This window comes from Motacilla alba, chromosome 1 (genome assembly GCF_015832195.1).
Source record: "Motacilla alba alba isolate MOTALB_02 chromosome 1, Motacilla_alba_V1.0_pri, whole genome shotgun sequence".
Lineage (NCBI taxonomy): Eukaryota > Metazoa > Chordata > Aves > Passeriformes > Motacillidae > Motacilla > Motacilla alba.
In genome coordinates, this window is record NC_052016.1 from 97,269,602 (window position 1) to 97,293,865 (window position 24,264).

The following is a 24,264-nucleotide window of genomic DNA, read 5'->3' on the forward strand; positions in this document are numbered from 1 at the left end:
GTTTGATCATCACAGGAAAGATACAAATGGATGGCTTTTCAAATGCTAATGGCATTGCCAAATAATGGCACATGCCAAATATACAGAGTATTTGTCCCCCAAATGCTTTGAAAAAATACATTAACAATACTGTCTACTCATGGGTGGGGAAAATAAGGCACACTGTTTTATTTTCCAGGGCAGTGAGGTATTCCCTTATGGAAGAAGCACAGTCTGAGGTTTTCAAAGAGTGTTGAACAGTGTAGACATTTCCCTGAGGCCGTAACGCTCTGGTCTCTTTTGCAATTAGTAGTTTAATTCCCACCCATATCTTTGAAACACTGAAGCATGCTTTAAGACAAGACCCCTGATATCCTGTAGCTTGTAACTTAGAAAAAAAGCAAATCCATAATTCTACAGATTCAAAAAAAGAAGAAAAATCCTTAAGCAATGTTGCACTGGTGGTTGCAATGAAAACATTAATGAATGGCTTCACCTCATTACATGATAGGAAAAATGCCATGTGCGGGCCAGCTCTGGCCAAAAGCACAGCAAAACCCAGCCTAGGAAGCTCTCTGTAGGGACTTTGGTGCTTTTAACCTTCAGGAAGCATGCCCAGAAAAAGCACAGTTCCCAGGGCTGAGTTTGCCCCTGACTGTCTGGAGCACTGACCTTCAGCAACCAAAACTAGAAAAACAGATGAAGAAAAACATCCAGCTAGGTTGCAGGGGACATGTTGTGATTGAGAGAGATGTGGTCCATGTGAACAACTGGTGTTAATAAATAAAAGGTAAAGTCAATGTAAATGAGGATGCAGCCAGATATAAGGCATACAGAATAAAGTAGTGGCGAGCACAGGGGGAAAAAAAAAGGATTTCTGTGAAGGAAGGAATTGATCGGGTTGGCTATATTCAATTGACTTAGGAAACTCTGTGAGGTCAAAAGGAAACAATGAAGTTGTTTCTGGACTAATGCAGGAAATGTGGGTAATGAGATGGAAGAACTAGAACTGCGAGCAAGATGTGGAAACCTCTCATGCAGAGTAGAGGAGTGATGATAGAATGGCTCTCAAGATGGAAAAGGATTTGAAAAGACCATTTTCTGAGGTTATACAGGCCTAAAGAATTTAACATGAATGTGGAAAAACACACATTAGTATTTTTAGTGAAAGAAATCCTACTTCAAACGGTATGATCCTGTAAACATTTGAAGTCTGACAGAAACTGGGAAAGAAAGACTCTTGCAGTGCCCAAAATTTAGCAGGTTTAGTCCTGTGAGTAATAGATTTCTGCCTCAAACAATCAAAGCACAGAAAAACAGAGCTAGTATTTCATCTTTGTACTTAGTGCAAAACCATGCCATTGAAAAATATCCTGTGGTAGAAAATCACTTTTTATTGGAAGCTAAGAGTGATAAGATTATCTTTACATACAAAGATTAATGAGAGGACATATTTAAGATGGAAATACGGTAATTAAGTGGAAATGCACAATATTAATTATTAAAATATATTCATTATAAGACATATGAATATAAAATACTATAGAGTAGATCTGCAATGGCAATTAGAAACAAATTCCTTATCATATAATTGAATTTCTGAAATAATTGGGATATTGTAGACAAAAAGCAGAAGTGGTGATAAAATAGAATGTGTGGATGAAACAGGAATGATGGTCAGGTCCTGCAGGTCACAGACCTATATCTCATGTTGCTCCTGGTACTAATGTGCATCATTCTAGGAGTCTAAGCGCACTTGAAGTAAATTTGAGTGGCATCCTTCAATGTATAATGGCACTTAGCCACTTGTTAATTCTCCCAAATGAGAGTTTTCCATGAGTATGACTGGAGCACTGAAATTGACTTACTCCTTTTGAAATGGAAAAGGTCTTTTTTTTTGCCAAGCTAGTGAATTTCACTACAAGTAAAAGGAATTGAATATATCCGGCCAATTTGCTAATGGAATATAATTTTTATCTATGTATTAATAACGGAGATTAGAATGCTGAACTGCACTTTGTGTTATTCGGCAGTTCACATCCATCAAGACATCTGACACGATTTTCAAAAAGACTGAGAAGGAAAGATGTTCCCAAAACTTATCTGTCACTGAGGGCACGGCAGTCAAGGCATGGGGCAGCTCCAATTATCTGGTTTCTTGTGGTTTCAGCATGTTTAGATAAAACATAGATTATCTTTGATCAGTGCTATTTTGACAACAGAGTCAATTTTTCCATTACGCCACTAAGCACTGCAGAGCCATGACTGGGTAAGGTTTGTCCTCCTGTGAGGCTGGGCAGAAGCATGGCCATGGAGAGAGGAAAGAAGAGATGCCTGCTGCCCACCAGCCTCTAGGTCTTTTTGTTGTCTCTCCATTGGTACTTTGCATTGCTCTGGTCTATGGTCAAGCATAGTGACTAAGTCTGTCCTCAGCATCTCATGAGTTGTCTGGCTATGAACTTGCACACAGCCTACTAACAGTCAGTCAAAGATGGGAGACAGCCATCTTTAAAAACCACATCATCCCACAGAATCACACACAAAAAATATCATCAATGAAGTTCTGCTGGGTTTGATTGCATGTTATGCTGAGCAATTCCACTTTGTTTGTGGAACTGCCCAGCACAACATGCAATTGCTCCTTTAACAATGTCAAGGTTTCCTTCTTTTATTTCCTATATACCAGCATCTTTGGAATCTAGAGTATCTTGATTTGACTTTCTCCACAATGTGCTCTTCCTGCTCCAGTAATGACCAACAGCTACTTTTGCCAACACAGGAGGTGCAAGCCTTGTTGCTCAGCATGTAAGAGGAATGTAAGTAGTTAGCAATAAAAAAAGATTTCTTGCCTGTACAGATTTCTTCATACCCACAAAGATGAGGTGAGAGAAATATGACAGTGAAGTTAACTGAACACCAGAAGTAATACAATATTTTAGGGCTTGTGTATCAGAGAGCTATGTAAACTTTATTGTTCTGTGAGACCGTTAGAAAATATTATGCTCCAGCAAAGCAATGAACTAATAACTTCTGCTTCATTCTTGTTTCCTGCCCAACAGGAAAGAAATATTTGAAGACATTATATTCTTTTACGTCAGTTATCTGTTCTGCTGGATATTGTTAAGTGTATGTTTTAATTATTATACACTCAAAACCATATACTAATTGTAGATTAGTGATAAACTTCAATAACTAAAGGTAAGACAGCCAACCTAAAAAGGACAACTCTACTCCTTAAGTTTTAAGGTCGGCTATAAAACTTAATTATTTCATCCGTAAAGAACACCAGGCTACGGTTTATGAAAACCAAAAACAAATAACTGTGGTTCCTAGATAAAATGGGAGATTGTTTTACTCAAAAAAACACCAAGAAAACTGGCAATAAAAATGCAAATGTCTGGGAAGTCATCTTATACAACCTCTGAACTGTAGCCACTGGACAGTAATGACACCTTCCTGGTGTCACTCATGGGAACATGCTGTTGGGCAGGATCAGCTGTGTGAAGCCAGAAGGTGTAGAAACACCTTTTGCAGGGGACAGGGAAAGGAAGATTTGGACTCAATGAGTTAAAACTCTAATTATCCAGCAATTGTGTAGTGGTTGCTGACAGACACTGATTGGTATTCTACTGTGTAAGTTAAAATGATATTTGCATATTGCCTGATATTTGTGCGTGCACTCATGCAGCAGCTATGCACATAAGGTGTCCATGTTGAGGAACAAGCATGGTTACCCAATTTTAGGACTGAAAAGAAAATTTGTATTTTCCATCAGTTTAAAATCAAGTTTTCTCATTCTGGTGAAGTGTCCTCAAGGATTTCACTTAATCAAAACTGCTTGTAGTATGCGGGAAGTGTGATTTTAGCAGCATAACATAAAAATCGAATAAGGAAAATAAAATAATTATATTTTCATAAGGAACTTATTTCCCTTTTTAAAAAAGGAAAGATGAAGTCTTCATTCCTGAACAGGCCCTCCCACAGGATTTTAATGCTAACATTTTAAGGGGACGTAATTTTTAAAAAGAGTTAAATGTTTGCTCCCTGAATACTAAATCAGCTCAAAGCAGAAATACAAACTTAAGAAAACCTGGATTATACAAACAACTCAGTCCCATGCCTGATGAACTGACTAAAATATATGTTTAGCTTATCTTACATGAAGGCTTGCAACAAAATTTGGGAAACTTGACTCTGCCTTTTTATAACTAATTTTCATTCACAAGCAGTTTCTATTCAGGTGTACTATGAGAAAAATACACGCACCAGATCAAGGCAAAACCAGAAATTAGTTGTCTTATAGCCCATATGTTCAGAAAAAAAGGCTTTGTCTGAGGGATTTCTCATGTCATTCCCTTTTACTTAACCTAGTAAAGCATTTACAGCTGCACTGCCCATCCATTTCCCTCTCAACATCTCCTCTAGATTTATGTCTCTTTCCAACAACCTAAGGAACACTGCAGAGATTTTTAATGAATCTAGAGAAATTGTCAGCAAAAAGATTTATTTAACAACATGTTTCTAATTTAAAAATAGGGACATAAAAATGCAGACGTCTCCCAGCAATTACAGTATCTATAGTCATGAGAAGAAATGTCAGAGAAAATAGGCATTTGGCAATATGACACTGAATAGCAATACCAGGACAATGCAGAGAATTTCCATTACTCAGTTTAGTAATGAAGGTTAATGGTCCTGTCTCTGCTGTCACTGTATGCCAGAGTAATCCTGGAAACAAGCAGTGGGGATGCAACTGAAGAGTTACCAACTATAATTGAATATTCAAAAGTAAACTTTACATCAGTAATAGATTCTTGTTAATCACACAATGAGCCATTATGACAGGCATTATCAGTGAGGAACTTCTTGTTTACAAACCCAGTCGAAATGCATGGTCTGGGATGGTTTTCAGCCACACAAAACACTGTAGGGTGACAAGACCACATAAAAAATATGGTGCTTTACTAAACAATTTATGCATGGTGGCAAAGCAAGTTGGGAATAGTGGTAGCTACTGATAGCAAGCTAACTTTTGCTTCTAAATCAAGGCACCACAAGCAAATTAGGATGGGAACGGATAGACTAGATGTGTTTGTCCTGCCCCTCATCGCACCTGTGCTATAGCCAGCAATAACCGTGTACAAATATTCTGTAAGGACAGTACTAAACTTCTAGATGAGTAGCAGAGCCTTTGTAATTAAAAATATTTAAGGCACCAAGAAATTGCTTTTCTAAATCCACTGCATCACATATATGCAGCTGGAACTAAGGGTCTATGACAAGGAGGACAAGAATAGGGCTCACATAGGGGGTATAATTTGGATTTCACTGGATGATGCATTAGAGGAAGCTGAAGCAGGCCTTGGAAGTATGTGATCTCTTCAAAGTCTTCATACTGCTTCTTTACCATCTTTTTCTTCCCAATCTGTCACTAAGGGCTTGAGATAATGAAAATGTTTGGATCTATTTGCTGGATTTATTTGTTCTACCATAACAAAGGTTTGCACCAGACTATTCCTCTGGGTTTGTCTAATTTCTCCTTATATAATTTCTCCTCACAAATATATGCTGATTTTTACGATTATTGTAATGGTCAAATGGCTGCAGTTTCACTGCACTGAAGAAAATCACAAATATATAGGGAGACAGTCCATGTTCTGGAGAGTTATTCCTGTACAGTTGAAGAGGAAATATGTAAAACTACCAGGGATTAAATGAGAGGACAAGGGCAAACATTCATACAAACTGGCTGGGAACACAACTCCTGAGGTTCAGCTTATAGTTTTGCAATTAAAATAAAATAATAAATGTCATATTAGACTACATGCCTCTTAAGTGTCCTGTCTTATAACCTGAGTAGCGGAACAAGGAAGGGAATGTCATTGTCTGTAGAACCAGGGAATTGTAAGGGTGGCAAATCCATCCAAATGTCTTCTTGGGTGCCTCAGACCATCTTGGGCACTTTTACAAAATGGGTATTTGATGCTACTGTTCTAGTTCAGTCCAGCTGGGCAAGCAGCAGAGCAGAGGAGGTGAAGTAGGGTGTCCTCTTATCTCCCACATGTTACCTGGTCAGAAGTCACCGCACCTCAAGTCACTGCACCTCTTTGCTTTCGCTTGTCCTCCACTTGGTTATTTTATTTTGATCTAAGGTCTCTAAGGCAACATCTCTTCCTATGTGTCTGCAATGTGCCCAATAAGGCTTCAAGTTGTCCAGAACACCTATATGCTGTTATAATATAAATAATGATAGAAATAATGAATACATCCCTAGCCTTCTGCTTTGACAGCCATTTCCCCAGTACATTATTAGCAAAATTAATTCAAAAGCTGGCTGTTCTTTGACTCTCATTGCTCTGAGTAATGTCTGGCAGGTTTTCTGTGACCTTGTGCATGCAGTGTGGTGTTAACAATTTGACGTGCAGAATTATTTCCTGTAGTAGAGGATTTATAAAACCGTCATGTTCTGTGCAAAGACACTCTCTTCCAGTCAAACACAGTGTTTGGCACAGTATTTACTGCTAAATTAGCAATTGCTAATTGGTTACAATAATATTATTGTTGAAAGAGGCATTTCATTTCACACAGCTGCCTACCCATTTACAGCATTCCTGTAGTTGATGGGAAAATTAGAAACACCTTAGAGGCTTACAAATTCAGGGCTCTGTCTCAGTGCCTGAAATGATCCTCTCTTTAATGAAATGTGAACCCTGAAGGACTAGAAGGTAATGAACTTTGTAGTTGTTCATTTTTCCAGCCTGTTTTTAAAGTCTGCCCTATGGCTTTTATAATTTATTTTTGCTTTTATTATCTAAGGCTCAAGGTTTTACACCTGATCTAGTAGATATTTGAGTTCCATTGCTGGCACTTTCAAGATAAATAACTGTCTGCTCTTTCAAATACTGAAATATCTCTTTGAAGCCAATTATTGAAGAAATCCTGGAGTAAGAGCACATGCCCTAAACAGCCTGTCAAACATGTACTGCAAATATTACATATTTATACTAATCCTGTGTTAGAAAACAACTATTCCTTGGATTTCATAGCACATAACTCTAATGGCAAATGAATTTTTCATTCCTATGTAGGTAATTTTCTGAAGGGCTTTAAAGTATAAGCCCTTTAAGCCAGGACTTATGTTTATGCTTGTCTCCTGTTCTTGGCCAAATATTTTTAAAATCCCCCAAACCCTTAACACAATACCATTTTTTGTATGTTTGACATATTAATTATCCAACTAGCTAAGCTTTACTCTCTCCCCTTGGTATACTTTGCTTGAGTTTTGCAGATGGATGGCAATATACTATCAAAAGCACTGAAGTAACTTTAATAGAAGTGCAGGGAGAGTGGTAAAAATTAACTGTGTACATACATGTAACTTTGCAAGTACATACACCGAGAAAGACTTTAATTAGAACATCTAGAACTTATATATATTATGTCATATTTAAGAGACCTGAAGCAAGGAATCTTTGAAATACATAGACTTGCAATAACAAAGAAAAATATTCCATTCACAGTCCTTTCGTGCGATAGTTCCATTTCTTGTAGATTTTTTTAATTATCCAAAGAGCAGTGTAAGTGTACGTGAAACTTCAGAGGGACCATCATGACAACTGTCAGGAATTCCATAATGCGCTGTGTTCAAGTATACACAGATATATAGAGATATATAGAGAGAGGATATATTGCTCACTTTAAACATTTTATGTCATTGTTGCAGTATTCTCTTCCTCTGAAATTATATGGATCATATGCAGACACTCTTTTTAAAGCAAAAGCTCTTAAATTAAAAGCTTAGAGCAAAAAGAGTAATTATTTGTCTTCACTCTCCAAGGGCCAGCTGAAGACGAAATACTTTGCAAGTCAATCATTTTGTGCAGACAGCAAAGTAAAATCAAGAAGTAGAGTGAAGTGTAAATCACCACCATCAATTCTGATCTTGTTGCAGTCAAAGCCCCCAGTGCAAGGTCATACCTGGGGGAAATGAAAAAACTTTAGATGCTGGAGGTCTTGCTTCCAATACATAGAATTCCCACATGCATATTGGTCCCTTTCCACTTTAACACGCAATGACTGGCATATTAGGGGACTGCCACCAGCAGCCCATGAAAGATTTTAAGGGATATTTTTGTTTCTGCAGTGCTTTTGTTTGACCATACTAATATTAACTAGCTCTGCCAAGCCCTAGCCTCTCAGGCAGGTAAATTTAAACAAAGAAATCTCAAAATCATTTTGAGCAAAACAGTGACCATTGAAAGGGGCACTGAAATAAGGAGGGGTGTCAGCAGAAAGGCTACCTGTGACTAGCACAGGAATACCTTGGCCAGCTTAAGATGCTGGTTGGGTGAGTCCCTACTTTGGGAGGCCATCCTGAAGGGTAAAGGAGTCCAGGAAGGCTGGAGGTTCTTCAAGAAGAAAATCTTCTGGGCACTAGAGCAGCCCATCCCCATGCGCCGGAAGGCGAGCCAGAAAGGAAGAGCAGCCTGGCTGAAAAGAGAGCTTTGGCTGGAACTTGGGAAACAAGAAGAAACTTTACAACCTTTAGAAGAAGCAGCAGACAACTCAGGAGGACTGCAAGGGTGTAATGAAATTATGCAGGGAGAAAATTAGAAGGGCCAAAGCCCAATTAGAATTTAGTCTGGCTACTGCCAGAAAAGACAACAAAAAATATGTCTATAAATCAACAACGAAAGGAGGGCTAAGGAGAATCTTCATCCTTTATTGGAACCATAGTGACCAAGGATGAAGAAAAGGATGAGGTGTGTAGTGCTTTCACTGTGCCTCAGTCTTTAATAGTTGTCCAGGTACCCAGCACCCTATCCTGGAAAAAAGTGATGGGGAGCAGAATGACGCATCCATAATCCAAGAGGAAGTGGTCAGAGACCTGATACACCACTTACACACACACAAACCTATGGGACCAGATGGGATCCACACATGGATACTTAGGGAGCTGGTGGAAATGCTGACTGAGACAGTCTCCCTCATTTATCAGCAATCCTGGCTAACCAGGGAGATCCCAGGTGTTTGGAAGTTGGCAAATATGTTATCCATCTACAAGAAGGGCTGGAGGGAGGATCTGGGTAACTCAAGGCCTGTCAGCTCACCTCAGTGCTGGGGGAGGTCATGGAGCAGATCATCTTGAGTGCTGTCATGCAGCACGTACAGGACAGCCAGGAGATCAGGCCCAGCCAGCACAAACATGGGTTTGTCAAAGGCAAGTCCTGCTGGACTAACCTGATCTGCTTCTATGATAAAGGCACCTGCTTAGTGATGCAGAGTTACAGGCTGGGGGCAGAGTGCCTGGAAAGCTGCCTGATGGAAAAGGACCTGGGCTTCCTGGTGAACAGCAGCTGAACATGAGCCAGTGTGTGCCCGGGTGGCCAAGAAGCCAAGGCATCTACTCAATGGCATCCTATCAGCAATAGTGTGTCCAACAGGACCAGAGCAATGATTGTCCCCCTTGCTCAGCACTGGTGAGGCCACGCCTCAAATCCTGTGCTCATTTTTGGGCCCCCACTGCAAGAAGGATGTTGAAATGCAGGAGAGTGTCCAGAAAAGGACAGCAAAGTTCATGAAGAGTATAGAGCACAAATCTTATGAGGAGCAGCTGAAGGAGCTGGAGTTGTTTAGCCTGGAGAAAGGGAGGCTCAGAAAGCAGCATTACTACTTCCTGCAACTACCTTAAAGGAGGCTGTAACCAGGAGGGGGTCAGCCTCCTCTCTAAAGTGACAAGTGACAGGATGAGAAGAAATGGTTTCCAGTTGCACCAGGGGAGATTTGGATTGGATGTTGGAAAAAAATCCTTCACTGAAAGGGTGGCTAAGCATTGGAACAGGCTGCCCAGGGAAGTGATGAAGGATACCATCCCTGAAGGTAGCTGTGTCACCTGGGGACATGCTTTGGTAGTGGACTTCACTGTGCCATGTTAAGAGTTGGACTCTACAACCTTATGCCTAATGATCCCATGACTCTGTGAAAGGGATGAGAAGGAAGTTAAAACAGAGCAATCTAATATTTAATTAAGACGGGATTGTATGTTTGAATAAAGCACTGAGGAAAGGTGAAGCTGTCAGCTCTGGAGCTGCCCTGTTCTGAATGGGTAAAGAGAACGAAGGCTTTCAAGGTTAAGGGTTGTCTTGGCACAGGTGTCATATTGCCCTGTACCATTTTGTTCCAGAACTATAAAAGTACTGTGATATCAGTATTTATGTAGGACAGCAAAACAGATATAAGATCACATCACATTCATACAGCTAAGTAGTAATAAATCAGAAGAGAAAAAAAAGAGTTGTCATAGTCACTTCAGCTTTTCCCAGTCTAAAGCTGATAGCATATTTTAAAAGTTGTTGTTGCTGTTGTTGTTTCAACAAAAGAAAAATCATTTAATGCTGCTAAAACTTTGCCATTTGGCAGGCTGCCTGAGCCAAGGTACAGCTATGACAGCTTCTCAGCAGGCACCACAAATGGCTTGTTAGCTGAAGCAGGAAGGATATTTAATATCTCAGTTTTTTTAAAGAACTAACAAGACCCTGAGATGATGCATAGATATCAGTACACAAAATAAATAAAGCAATGTATAGATCCATACTTTTTTGCATACACTGGTATTTAGATAGCTTGCACAGAGTTTCATCTCAGATCTGAAAAATGGCTTCTGAATGAGTCTAAATTTAAACAAAGAATATTATGAACAGTAAAGCTCTGTTTTGAAAGACTTATTTATTAGGGAGAATGGAACAGAATGATTCATCATCTTACCACAGACAGAGCTGCAAAAGTGAGCTGTTGGAATGCTCAGTGAAGAAGACACTCTGAAGCACAACTGCAGAACCACAAAATATGGTATGGAGAATGTGTGGTATCAGGGATTCAGTGATTAGATTAGAGCCATCAAGTTGCATTAAAAAAAAAAAAGTTATTATTTGTAGCATACATTTACTGCAGCTTAGTTTTCCCCATCAGTGAATGCCTCTAGAGGTAGCTTCCTAGGGAAGTCCTGTAGGGACCAAAGGCAAGCTGCCTAAAACTTTGACATGGCTATTTTAGTATTAGTTAAAGCCTTCATTCACATTCAGGATAGTTGCACTCTCACAACCTTCTTTAATACAGCTCCCTGCATCTGTGTCTTCTGGAGCTCTACAAGCCTGGATATATTGCTCACTTTAAACAGCTGCTCTATTCCAAGTCTTTGTCAGGATGCTTTAAAATCCCTTTTTTTTTTTTTCTTTTTTTTGTGCTTTTTAAATCCCTTAACATAAAAAAGACCTGGACACATTCTCTACTATTGATAATAGGAAGATGGAATGCTTCTTGTATAAAGTTGTCTAAGTCAGTTAGCTTTCTGTGTTTGCTAGAAAAATGTTTATTCTCTGAATGAAAATATCATCTGATACAGGGGACTGCCCTAATTAGGTAGTTTAGCTATCAGAATGCACATCATTCATGACACAATATACTTGGCATTTATAAGCCTTGTGTACCAGTTTAAAATGACAGCAGACTTGTTTCCAGAACTTCCATTGCAGCCAAAAGTTTTGATTTCCTCCAAAAAGCACCTTGCCAAATACTTGTGTTGCTGACATTCTCCAAGGTGGTTTCTGATTTTGGTTATTTTATTCTCATGAGTCCGATTTTCTAAGCCACTCTCCATCCCTCCCTACAACACCTCCTCATGGATGATCTGCCCATGCAAACATGGGCCTCAACATTCCCGATGCTTGCAAGAAAATTTCATAAGCAGACAGCTGAAAGCACAATTATGTTAAAGCAAATAAAGTTACACTGTTAAAAGTTCTGGAACTATTTGTTCGATTTCCAAAGCTGATTGGCTAATATATATTAACCATCCTTGGGAAGATATTTGTGTTATAAGTCCAAGGTATTGATATTATTCTTATAGCTGAGTGACGACATTGCAATAAGTTCTTTGCAGATACGGACTTTAAATACAGAATGACAAACAGACAAATGTCCCTGAGGGGCTTTTAAGAAGCAGAAATCTTAATGAGCTCATCACTTACAAAAACTGAGTACCTGCCTGGGGACAGACAATGTGAATGGTAGAGGAATCATGTGGTTCTGTTTCTCTTCAAGCTTAGCATGCAGTTAAGCTCATCTTGTGTCTGCTCTTGCACAATGCAACACGCACTGAAGCAAGACTGAGCTATATAGGTTATATTAACCCAAGGTGATATTTTGTTTTCTAGTCATTCCTGTAAAGGATGAGAATGAAACCTTCTCAAACAAAACAGGTTCTCTTCTTCTTTGGCAGTTATTTATTCTATTTAGTCTTTAACTGCAAATATGGCATTTAGAAATCTTAAGTGCTCCTGCAGGAGCTAAGCGAGTGTTTTGTTAGTAACATTTAATCATGCCTGGTCAGAAATACAATGTCCACTAAAACACTGACTTTTATCACCTCTCATAACCTATAAATGCAGAATATTGTCAGTTTGGAGTTCAATTCTTCACCAAAATCAGGTTTTTCTTTTCTTAGTGGCTTCTGGGAAGTATTTATAAGCCCTTACACATAAAAACCTAAAAATATTAATGTGTGTTTCCCTGTTAAACAATCCCTGTTAAAGAACTTAATAAATGTCTATGGCAGAAACTGTTTTATTCTGGAATATTTCAGATGTCCTCCAGTCTTCCTTACAAATCCATTTGTCCTTACAAATGGGATTTGTTTTACAGTTTTTTTTGTGAGCATCAAGATAAATCTTTCAAACACTTTGATAGACATTCCTCTAAGGGCCAGTTTAGGCTGCACAATATGAATTAGTTTTGTTTTCCTTTATTTTTAATTTCTGCTCAGCTATTCAGGGACTCAATAAGTCTCTTTCTCCATGAGATGTTCAGGACAGTGCAGTCAAAATTGAGATGTAAGGGAAGGAATCTTCTTTTGCTAGTAAGTAGACTTAGGAAAGAGAAGGCTGTCTCCTACAAAAAGCAGGTAAAGGTCTTATGACTTCAATGCCAATTCCCAGCTGTGTTCAGCCTCTAAGCCAGGCCAAAAAAGGGGACTCACCCTTGCCCAAGCTGCTGTGCATTAAGGAAAGAAATGTGACAGCACAGAATATATCTTAGAGAAACCTCTTCTGGCTAGCAGCATGGTAAAATTACAGCCTAAGTGTATGCCTGGCTTTTTTCCTTCTTCAGCATCACTTACCTGTGGGTAACAGCAAAATCATGGCAGACCCTCAGCTCAGGATTCAGAGACCAAAACCATTTTCATTTTCATGCTACACGTTCTCCTGCTGGCTACTGGCCTCCTATCACAGTAAAGCACTAGTTAGGCATCTCCCCACTGCTCAGCCTCACTGTGTAGGAATACCTACCCTCCCTGGGGGCTGACATCAGCCAGAAAAGCAGATGTCTCATCCCACAGTTAAATCACCATACAGTCAGCATCCTGCAGATACTTCAGGCATCTAGGAGCAAACAGATGCTCACTGGCTCCCCAGGCTCACCCAGCTTTGTGCTGGGTGCTGCAGGAGCACTCTAGGCATGGCTAGGCTGGAGTTCATGACTATGGTCAAGTGCCATGCAGAGACATAAACAGTCTGGGGTTTTCACAACATTTCTGTAGGGTTATATGGTATAATTTTAAACTGGACTGTGTCTGCAAAAAGAACCACATCTGCTGATCAAAAAAAGAGAGCAAAGAAAAAGATACATGGGACAGAGCAATCTACCAAATGGGCACATGAGCACCACTGTAGGCACAAACATGCATTTCAGAGAAAAAAAAAAACAAGAGAATAAAATCATTTTTTATCTTAGTGCTGAGATCTGTTTCTCCAGCTGCTTTCTTTGTGACTTCTTGGATTTATGTAATGTTGCATGCAGCCTTTTTTTTTGGTTTTCTTACCCCCCCATCTTTCCTATTCTCTTAGCCTTCAAACTCCTTTTACAATTTCAATTATGTGCTCCAGCTGGAGACATGAGCTCTCAATGACTAAGCACCATAGGAGCTGATTTAACATAAACTAGGCAAAAGTCCAGCATGTGACTCAGAAGCAGTCATTCTATCAGAGTTCATGACCTGCAGGAGCTCACTGTGGCTGCACCACTTGTACCTACAGCACTGCAGTTATTACGGGGCTGAAGGCTGTGCTCCAGCTCAGGACAAATCGGCTGAAGCTTGTCTCCCTTCATCCTACTTAGAGCTAAATGGAATAAACCAGCAGAGCTGGAGTAAATGAGCCATAGCAAAACTGATCTTAACCTCCACCCCCTTGATTTGGCAGCCAGGCACTAGGGCAGGAGACAAGATAATTCCAGTCAGCTCCAGCGGGCTTTGTAATGCAATTTGACAAATCAAATAGATAGTTTTATTAACGTAACTAAATGAATTATTGCAAATGGGAGATGTGGACATTGATCTGTCTTCATTTTTGCATTCTGCTTTGGGGGAGGGGAGATAGCCTTTAAATTCAAGCTGCTGCTGCCTGAGGTAGGAAGCCGCTGTAATGAATCTGTTCTGCAGTTTCATATCCCCAAACTGCCCATTTAACACCAATACCAATAAAGATAAAAGGGAAATACAGAGGAGTACTGCGCATGCAGGGCTGTCAATGTTCACATTTGGACATGCAAGTAACAATTCAGGGCCAGATTTTCCTAAATATGAATGTGTGCTTTTGATGTTCTGGTGATTAAATGGGACCAGCAAGGCTTTTTAAAGACTTACAATATCAATTAAAAACAAGGATACCCTGACTATATTCCTTCCTACATATATTCTTCCTACGTAAACTGCTTAAATAATATTTTTGACAGAACATAGGATGCAAATACACAGATGACTTCCTCAATTAAATCATCCAAGTCCAGGTCTCTCAAATCAGGCAAATAAATTCAGAACCTAAAGAAGCCTTAATATTCCTGCCCTATTATCAGGGCCGTGATGGAAGAACATCATGGGAAAAACCTGGATATTTTATTTGAAACAGTACTTTCTTATGTCTTCACATTCTCCAGAGTTAGCTCTGAGAAAGCTAGAGGGTGATTTGTGTCCTCCCTCTCTTCTCTTGTGTGTACCCAGAGTTAAAACCCCGCTGTGTAGATGCCAAGCACACCTATGCTGGCTGCAGCATAGCATGGAAGGTCTCCCAGTACTGGAAGTAAAAGCAAAATAGTATAAGCAGAGCAAAGATTAATTTAACATGCAGTAGAGGAAGTCTTCTTGGAACCATTTAATGCACTGAACTTCTGGGAAAGCAGATTAAGCAACTCTTGGCTTTGTATAGATATCACTTTCAAGATAGCAACATATTATGTTGAGCCACTGAGCTGAACATGTCAGATTCTCTCAAGTGATTCAGCTAGAATGGTTCAGCTTTCTACATACTACAAAATGGGGAGGAATTTTCTTTTATCACCATCCAGTAAAACACTCACCCTATTCAGGTACACAAAAATATTTGGGTTCAGGTTCTTTGGAGGTTTTTTATTCTTACCAAAACAGAGAGGTTTGGTTTAGTTTGGTTTGCTTTTATTTAATTTATCTAACAGTGAGTAGTTGATTTAAAGTACTTCTGGATATTTTTGTAATATTTATTCAAGGGTTTTGTTGTTTTTTTAAACCATTAAACCATATCATAATGGAAGAGTGTTAATGCAAACTTAAAGTATGCCATGTGTAAACAAAATCCATGCCTCACAAGTATTAGGGAAAAGTGTGACTGGGATTGCAATTATAAGTTTAACTTTAAATTTATTTTATTTAAGGTATTTGATTTGAAGGAATCTAATGCATCAGTTTATTGTCACAAGAATCACTATCTACACACCAGAACAGAAACTCACATTTTCATCAGTTTTGGAAGTTCTGGACAACAAGGGTGCACCTAAAGGTCTTCCACAGCTTTTTAGCAATGCCACTGCACCCCTTTTAAAGACAGAAATCCTGGCTGCAGAGACAGGGAACATCACAGCTATCACAAAAGCAAATCCTCTCAGTACAAAGAGACCCTTGGTAGCACCAAGTCTCCATCAGCCTGCAGGTTCCAGATAATTTCAGTAGGAAGTTGTAGCAGGTTTCTTCTCTGAGGAAAAAGCATTAGTTTGCTTTTCTCTTTTCCTGCCTTTCATTGGAAGGGTATTACAATGAGCATTAAAATAGAGACTTTTCAGGATTACAGTGGGAGAGAAATCACAGCTCTCAAAGTGGGTCCATGAAACAAACCTGAGAGTTGTCCTGCTTTCCCTCTTTTGCATTTCTGATACAGGAATAACAGTTCTGTCACACTCTCCCAATTTTGAGAAATATGTAACCATGACTTTGCAATTGCAGCTGTTTTTTCCAGAACGAGTTCTTGATATATGTTTGCTGATCCAATACACCATGATATGATACCCCAGAGACCTTGGATTACTTCTGACTTCATCTCTGCTTTATGTTCTATAAAGATGCCTCTTCCCTCAACAACCAGTGCTTACAAACCTTCCTAAAATGTTGCTGGGCAAATTGCACAGCCTCCCAAATTTAATTAACTGTTCAAGTCAGCATATCTCAGTTTCTAAAAGGGACCTTGGGCAAACACTGAGGCAGGTGAATGACAGTGTTGTTTACTGCAGTAAGTCATCAGTGTGTACAGCTCAAATGATCCCAGCTCAGGCTGATTGTACAGTACAAATTCACTACTGCTAGGAAGGGTATGAAGGAAAAATAAGAAAAAGAATGTGATACTCAAGCACTATTACTCCTTGTTGTGGAAATAGGAATAAAACTATGAATCCATCCTCTTCCATCATGCTTTCCTTTTGGAGAGATGCCATTTTAGGCACAGAGGCTCTTGACATATCTTCGTGTCCCAGAAAAATGCTGAGAAGCCATTGAGCAAGACCACAGAAAGAAGGGTCCCAGCATCACTTATTCTAAAACATAAGAGATGGAGTTTGTCAGAGCCCGCTTTGACTAAGAAACCCAAGAGAACACTAACAGTATAGAGATCTTTTGAATTCCCAAGTGCTGAAAGATCAAGAAAGCAGTAAGGCTTTGTCTGAATTGGCAATTGCATCTGAGTAAAGAGAATTAGGTGCTGCCTGCTTTGAGTTTTGTCTAATACAAGAACATGCAATAGTGAAAGCATAGGTAAACTGGATCTGCAAGACGTTAGATGCCTCTCTGTGGTGAGATCTGTGGTGACAGGAGATTACTTCCTAGAACATTTACAGCATTTTATGGCTGTGAATCGTTTGGTTTTCCTTGTGTTACTGAGTTTAATAAAAGAGTTGTAATCTTAAGCTGCATGATGTGGATGGATATATTTTTTCCCCTCACAGCAACAACATTACTTCATTACTTCAGCAATAAATTGCATGGAAGACAGTGTTTTTGATGACCTGTTTACTTGGAAAAATTTAAAAAGTAACATCTAAGATTTTACTGGCTCCTAATGCCAGTCAGATTGAAAGAGCAAAAGGAATTGCTCTGGCTTTATTAGCAATCTTTATTGCTCAAAGCATGAGAAACTGGGAGAGGACAGAAGCAATATTCTGTATTTTCATTGGTTTACATGTTCCCTTGGGATGAATATATGCATGTGTATTCCCAGTGAAAATCCAGGGCTGAGCTCACTGCTGTGCCTAGGGAGGCAGCATCTGGATAGCTTTACTCCACTGTGTTCTTTCCTCTTGCTCACTTTTCCCCTCTGTAAATAGCATTTACTATAAAAGTTTTCATCATGCATTTGTCTTTTTGTTCTGTGTTTTACTATGTATCACTAATGGCCTAATAAGGCATTAAAACATATTACTCTTCATATTTAGGCTTCTGGTCCTGTCTTACCTAATGGACTTGGGAACTCTTCCAAGCATCTGTACTCTGCTGCCCATGCCCTCATTGACTCCTGAATATCTGTAAAAGCGAGACTCAGGCACACAACCTTCCTGCCCTCCACTGTGCACAATTTCCACAGAGAGAAAAGCAAATTACTCAGGATAGACAAGGATGACGTACCCTTGTCCTAGTCCCATTCCAGATGGCTGAGCACCCTGTACTGTGGAATGTACTTCAGCGCACAGCCACCCCTCAGCTGTGGTGAGAAAAAGGATGTGTTCATTGGCTTTAATGCAAACAACATATTCTTAAACAGTCTGTCCTTTGAAACATGAGGGATTTGTTTTCCTTAAGAACCTGTAGCCATTCTACATCTTCCCAAAGCTTTTGGAGGGTCAGCTGGTGATGTGCCAGGCCTTCCATTTGCTTTGAATTATTTCTTCTTACTCAACTGAAAGTGCCAGGTGTGTCGAGTACCTCTCTAACTCTCAGATCTCAGCAAAACCCCTCTCAGAAAACTGAAGGATAAAAGAACGTTGCACTTTTTTGGCTTGGCACCTGCCAGCTGTGGCTCCTTGACCATCATAACCTCAACTTTCACTCCATACCAGAACTACCTTGTAGCTTCCCAACCAGTCAAGCAGTGTGGTGAGCAGCAAAGCTTTGGTGTATTTCTGTCCAAACTAGTAGGATCCAGCTGGAATCCAAGATTACCAATTCAAAATCTGTTTTCTACCACAAAAAGGAAAAAAAAAAAAAAAAAAGGCCTAATACATTCTAATATGTGTTCACTAATTGGTTTAAGAGTTTGTGAGTTTCACACAGAAATATGAAAAACACTCATCTGCTGGGCAAATATCCTTCTAGATATCTGGAATTCTGCCTGCTTACAAGTATTTTCATGGAAATTTGCAGATGTGATTTGGGCCTAGCAGTGCTGAGGGGCTCTGGTTTCTGTCAGGCATGTCAAACCTGACAGGGACAGTATTCTACCGCAGTGCAGAACCTGTCAGCAGAAGATGACTGTGTCCCTATGAGCTGCCATGTACAATTTTTGCAAATAAATAGGCCCAAGTCTATTTAGAAGTATAAAGGGCTCTTCAAAGAACCCAAGTCTGTTGTCCCTGCTGTGTGTCCTGCAGAGGAGAAAGCACCTGGGGGGGAAGAGGGTAGTCTGAGGTTTGGGTCTCTGTTGCATGGAGTTCCAAAAGGGACTCTGTATATGTGAAGAGAGCTTAGAAAAGCAGTTATTTTCCATTGTGAAGCAGAAAAAAAGCAGCCCAGAGGCTGTTTCAATGTCAGAGGAATCAGCATAGCTTCTGTACAGTTAGAATATAAAGGCTGCCCTGGGAGGCTTAGGGTCAGTGTGAGATCACAGTGAAGCAGAGCCAGCAGAAAGGAGCAACCCAGTAACTCAGCCTAGATAACCAGAAAAGTGATGGATGCTGCACTGACCACAACATGTTTCCAAAGCACAGCAGTGTCACTACAGCAGGTACTTGTTTTGCCTCAGCTCTCAAAGAAGAACACAATTTGCTTCAAGGAAAGCAGTCTCTTCTCGGTGCAGCTCCATTAGGTGAAATATCAGAAAAAAAGTGAGCAACAGAAGTGTTGCTCTTCTTTTTGTTTACATTTCAATGCCTAGATTCATGTTTGTCAGATAGACACAAGCTAGACGAGCCATAAAATGCTTTAGTATTTGTAACAAATATGATTTATGTTTGTCAGATTGACACAAGCTAGAAGAGCCTTAAAATGCTTTAGTATTTGTAACAAATATATAAACAGAATTATACTCTTGGGCAAAATTTTTCAACTCATCTGCCTTCCAAACTGTTGGCATTACTCCCAAGGAGGAGTCCAGACACGAGTCTGGAAATAGCCCTTCATTTGTACTGTCTTGCTGCAAATATGAGGTCATCTTCATGTGTTCAGAGCTCTAACAAAGCTTCACCAACTTTGAATAAGCCTATTTTGGACAATGTCATGATACACAGAGATATTTCAGAGAGTCTAAACAAACAGGTATGACAACAGAAGCAATGCAGATGTACCTTCACAATCATAGCCTAAGCTAACTAAACCTGATGCTGGATTTAGGTTGCTTTCAGCAGTCTTGTCTTGTTACCTCTGAATCTAATATCCCTCTGTTATGCCTAGAGGTAAACCAAGTGCAGTTACCAAGAAGCAAGACTAGGCAGTGACAGGGACCCTCAGGAGAAACAGCAGGATGGACCAGATGGTTGAGTGGAGCAGTAGAGCTTGCACTCATGCAAACAAAAAAATATCTCATGAGAGTTCCAAGTGTTTCTCTGCAATACTGAGACGTAAGATGAAGACATACCAGACTGGTCATAACACCACAGAATCATAGACTGGTTTGGGTTGGCAGGGACCTTTAAAGGCCATCTAATCCAAACCCCTGCAGTGAGCAGGGACATCTTCAACTCAATCAGGTTGCTCAAAGCCTCATCCAGTCTGACCTTGAATGTTGCCAGGGATAGGGCAACCACCAACTCTGTGGGTAACCTGTTCTAGGCTATCACCATCCCTCATCATAAAAAATTTCTTCCTTATATCTAGTCCCTTGGATTTCTTTCAAATCCAGTTGAAGAAGAGGCTGTTTCAATAAACTGAGGCTTTAGCTCAACTGACTAAAGCTCATCTCCCAAAGGCTGGAATTATAAATATTATTATCTCTGTGATTCATTCTGTTGGACACAATACATCACTCATTTCACTGACCTAGTGCAGCCACCTCAGTATCATTAGCTCAGAGGAAAAACCCTGAAGGATGAAAACATCAAAGTTGTTTAATTAGCCCTTATAAAGAGAAAAAAAATAGCCCTTATAAAAAAAAATAGCCCTTATCAAGAGAACATTATGATAAATCTCAATGTTTAAAGATTTGTTTAAAGTAGAACAATGTTGAAAAATTTGTTTAAAGTAGAACAAATCTATTTGAAAACATAGAAGATTTCAATTAAGATCATTCAGTCAGTGGGAATATTTATACTGCAACAGACTATGGCTGCTACCACGCTCACATGGTATCTGCAGCTCATCACACTAAATTCACTTACAGACCTAATGGACAGCACCATTGCCATGGACACAAGCAGCTGAGTGAAAGGAATACATACCTGAGAAGGCCCAACAGGTAGCAAGACTGCTTCAGACAGATACTCTTCTGAAACACCACAAGTGGGGCACAACAAGTCTAAGTAATCTTAGCTTTGTTGCTCCTTGGACTTGGATTTCCTATTTCTGGGTCCACTCTTGAATGTATGAGAGGATGAATGAAAGTATAAGAGATTAGTTCATAAAGACTGTGTTAGTAACTCGTTTCCAGACTCCTTAATATAATGAGGCATCAACTACCAGGCTTTCACATTATCCTGTCTTGTTACCCCCCAGGCTTAAGCTCCTGAAACATTAAGTAGCCTACATTCACCTCAACCACTCACTTCAAAACAAGCAAGGTATTTCACAGCTTCTTTTGGAATATTTGCTTCTCAGAATACTAGGATTATCTTCATTGTCAGTGTATAAAAGCAAAATGCTTTTCCAAAAGCCTCTGTGAGCCACCTTACTGAAATGGCATATATGTGCGTCCCATAGCTCTGTCAGATTGAGCAGAAGGGATTTGATACTGGTTTGATAACATCCATGCAGCCAGTATAATAATGCCATTTATAATGCTGTGGTACAAACCTCCCGAATACAAACCTCCTTCAGAATACAGTCACAACTCACAAGGGAAAAATAAAAGTATTTTACCTTTAGCTCTTGCAGTCTGCTTTTCATTTCCTTTACACTAAGGTTTATAACTTTGTTTATAGAGAACTATGTACATGGATCTTTGCAATAAATAATCTAATCCAGCACACAACACCAACATATAACACTATCATAATATGGAGAATACAATATTTCTCAAGCTTATCCTGCTAGAATTCAGGTTTCTATTCAGTCATAATAGTGAAATTATTTAATAAACAAATCTCCCAAATATTTGTGAGGCAATCTTTCATCCTTTAGATCAAATACATGTCAGAGGTACAACTGGGATTTTCCTTGAAAATAAAGAAGTCTACAATTTCTTGCATTCATCTTACAGGACTATTTTTCACATTTAGTGATTTACCCCATTTCCAACTATCAATTTGTCTCTCATGTCAGCTTATCTGAAGGTCAAACATTAAAAATAAAAATAATATTTAATCCTGATACCATTTAAATATTCGCAGATAATTATTACATTTCTCCAGGTCCCAGCATTATTTACCAAGCTACTGATGTTTAACTCTCTGTCTTTCCCTTAAATCAGTACTTCTTGTCCACAACTAAAAACTTCAATTCTGCTAAAATACTCTCAGCATTTCAATCCAAAATGTTGATGTTATCACTAGTTATAGAAAGAAGGAATTTATTCATATTCCATTCATAATCAAGATGCAATTTCATATGATATCATATTCTCAATTGTCATAAAACCAGGGGACTTCATCAATTCATACCTAGCAAGGACCACTATAGCTGCTCTATTTTATTGTTATAGGAATGTGGCAACTCTTGCATATTCTAGACTGCAAGAAGGACGATACACTTCTGGGTTTTGTGTCTAATACCATTATCATGAATAAATTTCATCTTGTATAGAAAATAAATTATTAAAGCTTATTTCTTAACAGTAAAAAAATAAATTATATGGTTTCGTATATATTTTATATATACATATATATATATATATATATATGCATACACACACATATGTTGTATGGCCTGTAATTTTCCTCTGTGTGAATAATACACTCTGTACTGATCAGCAGGCTTTTGTGCTCCAGTAGCAACAGCTCCTGTCATTAAGATTTAAGTTGCATGGGGCACTTGTAATGGAATTATAAAATCTATTTCTAAAAGAATGATTGATTCAATTCATTACTGACTTTCAGTATACAATAAAAATTTTCTGAACCTTAGGAAAAAAAAGTCATGAAGCAAATCCAAGTGATGATAAATCACCTGTATAAATGTTAACAAAATGGACTCAAGACACAAAACTCACTATGCATGGCCACAGTGAATGGTGTATAAATAAAACATATTTTCTTTTTCACTAAGTAACAATTCAAGGAGTTCAAATAATTCACTGTAGTAGAAAATGGGTAAAAGCTGGCTGTAGCAGAGTGCACAGTAAAGATCCTTATTGACTGATTAGCAATTTGTTTCTACAAACACTGCACAGCAGTTGCCCTACTTTGCAGCAGGCGATTACAGCCTAATGAAAAATGTTCATTTTCGTTAGAGTTAATGGTCTTGAACAGAAGCCCTGTGCTTCTATGAGGCTTTATTCTGTACTTAAATTATGGCTTCATGTCTGTCATTACAGCTATTGTCCCTTGTTTGTACAATATATGCACATTACACAGTTCTGTATTTACAGTGTGACTCCAGCGAAGATGAGGAACAAAACCAATCCCTCTCAGATGGTGAAGGCACTGTCCTGGGAGAACAAGCAGAGAGACTCTGTCAGCAGATGGGCTGATGCCTGAAGAGCAAATTTAGCTGGGTGTTCCCTGCTTTTGACATTTCAGGCTCTTGATTAAAAACTTCAGCACAGGGAGCGGTCTGCTGTATATGGCACCTGAAGTTACAAGGAACAGCACCATAGATGAAGTTCTGGATTAATAAGAGACCAGGGCACTAGCTGGGGATTCCACTGCCTGGGAGAGCACAGAGCTGTGCAAGGTGCAGGCACCACGGTAGGGAGAGCAGGGCAGTGTCACATGAAAACCTCTCTGCTACCACCAGGCAAAGGGTACCAGCACAGCCAACAGCTGGCCCTGTTCTACAAATCCACAGCAGCAAAAAACCTAAGGATGATATAAATGGGTAAACAAAATAAAAGAGGTACTACTTTACTTTTTACCAGATGATAACAGGAGCTTTCCCCTTCCTACTAGGGGCATAGAGTTGAGAACTGGAGACTCAAAAAGTTTAAAATCACATGTTGAGATAAAACCAATTTACTGGAAACAGCAATGACATAAGAAAAATGAGCAGAAACAGCAATAGCATTAATAAAAAAAGGTATGTGACAAAGAAATAATTTACATGAAAAGTAAAACATTACTGGACATTTCACCCACCATGTTTTTTCCCTTGACTGGAAAGGAAAGGGTCCCTTACTCCCACCCCTGTCTCCCTTCCTCCTGTCCCTGGCAAGTGACATGACACGGTATTGAATAAAATTAGCACCTGGTCATGCTTTCCTCCACTTCCATAAAAAAATTAACTCTGTCCTCGCCAAAACTAGGACAATCAGTCCTTGCCTATTTCTAGGTATGCTTTAGTAAGTCTACACTGGGCTGATTTTTTGTATTTTACCTCATGTTATTTCATATCTAATTTGAGGTTATGTGGCTCCAAAGTAAACTTTGTATTTACATGCATATGTGGACACATATGCATGTGTGTGTACATGTGTTATG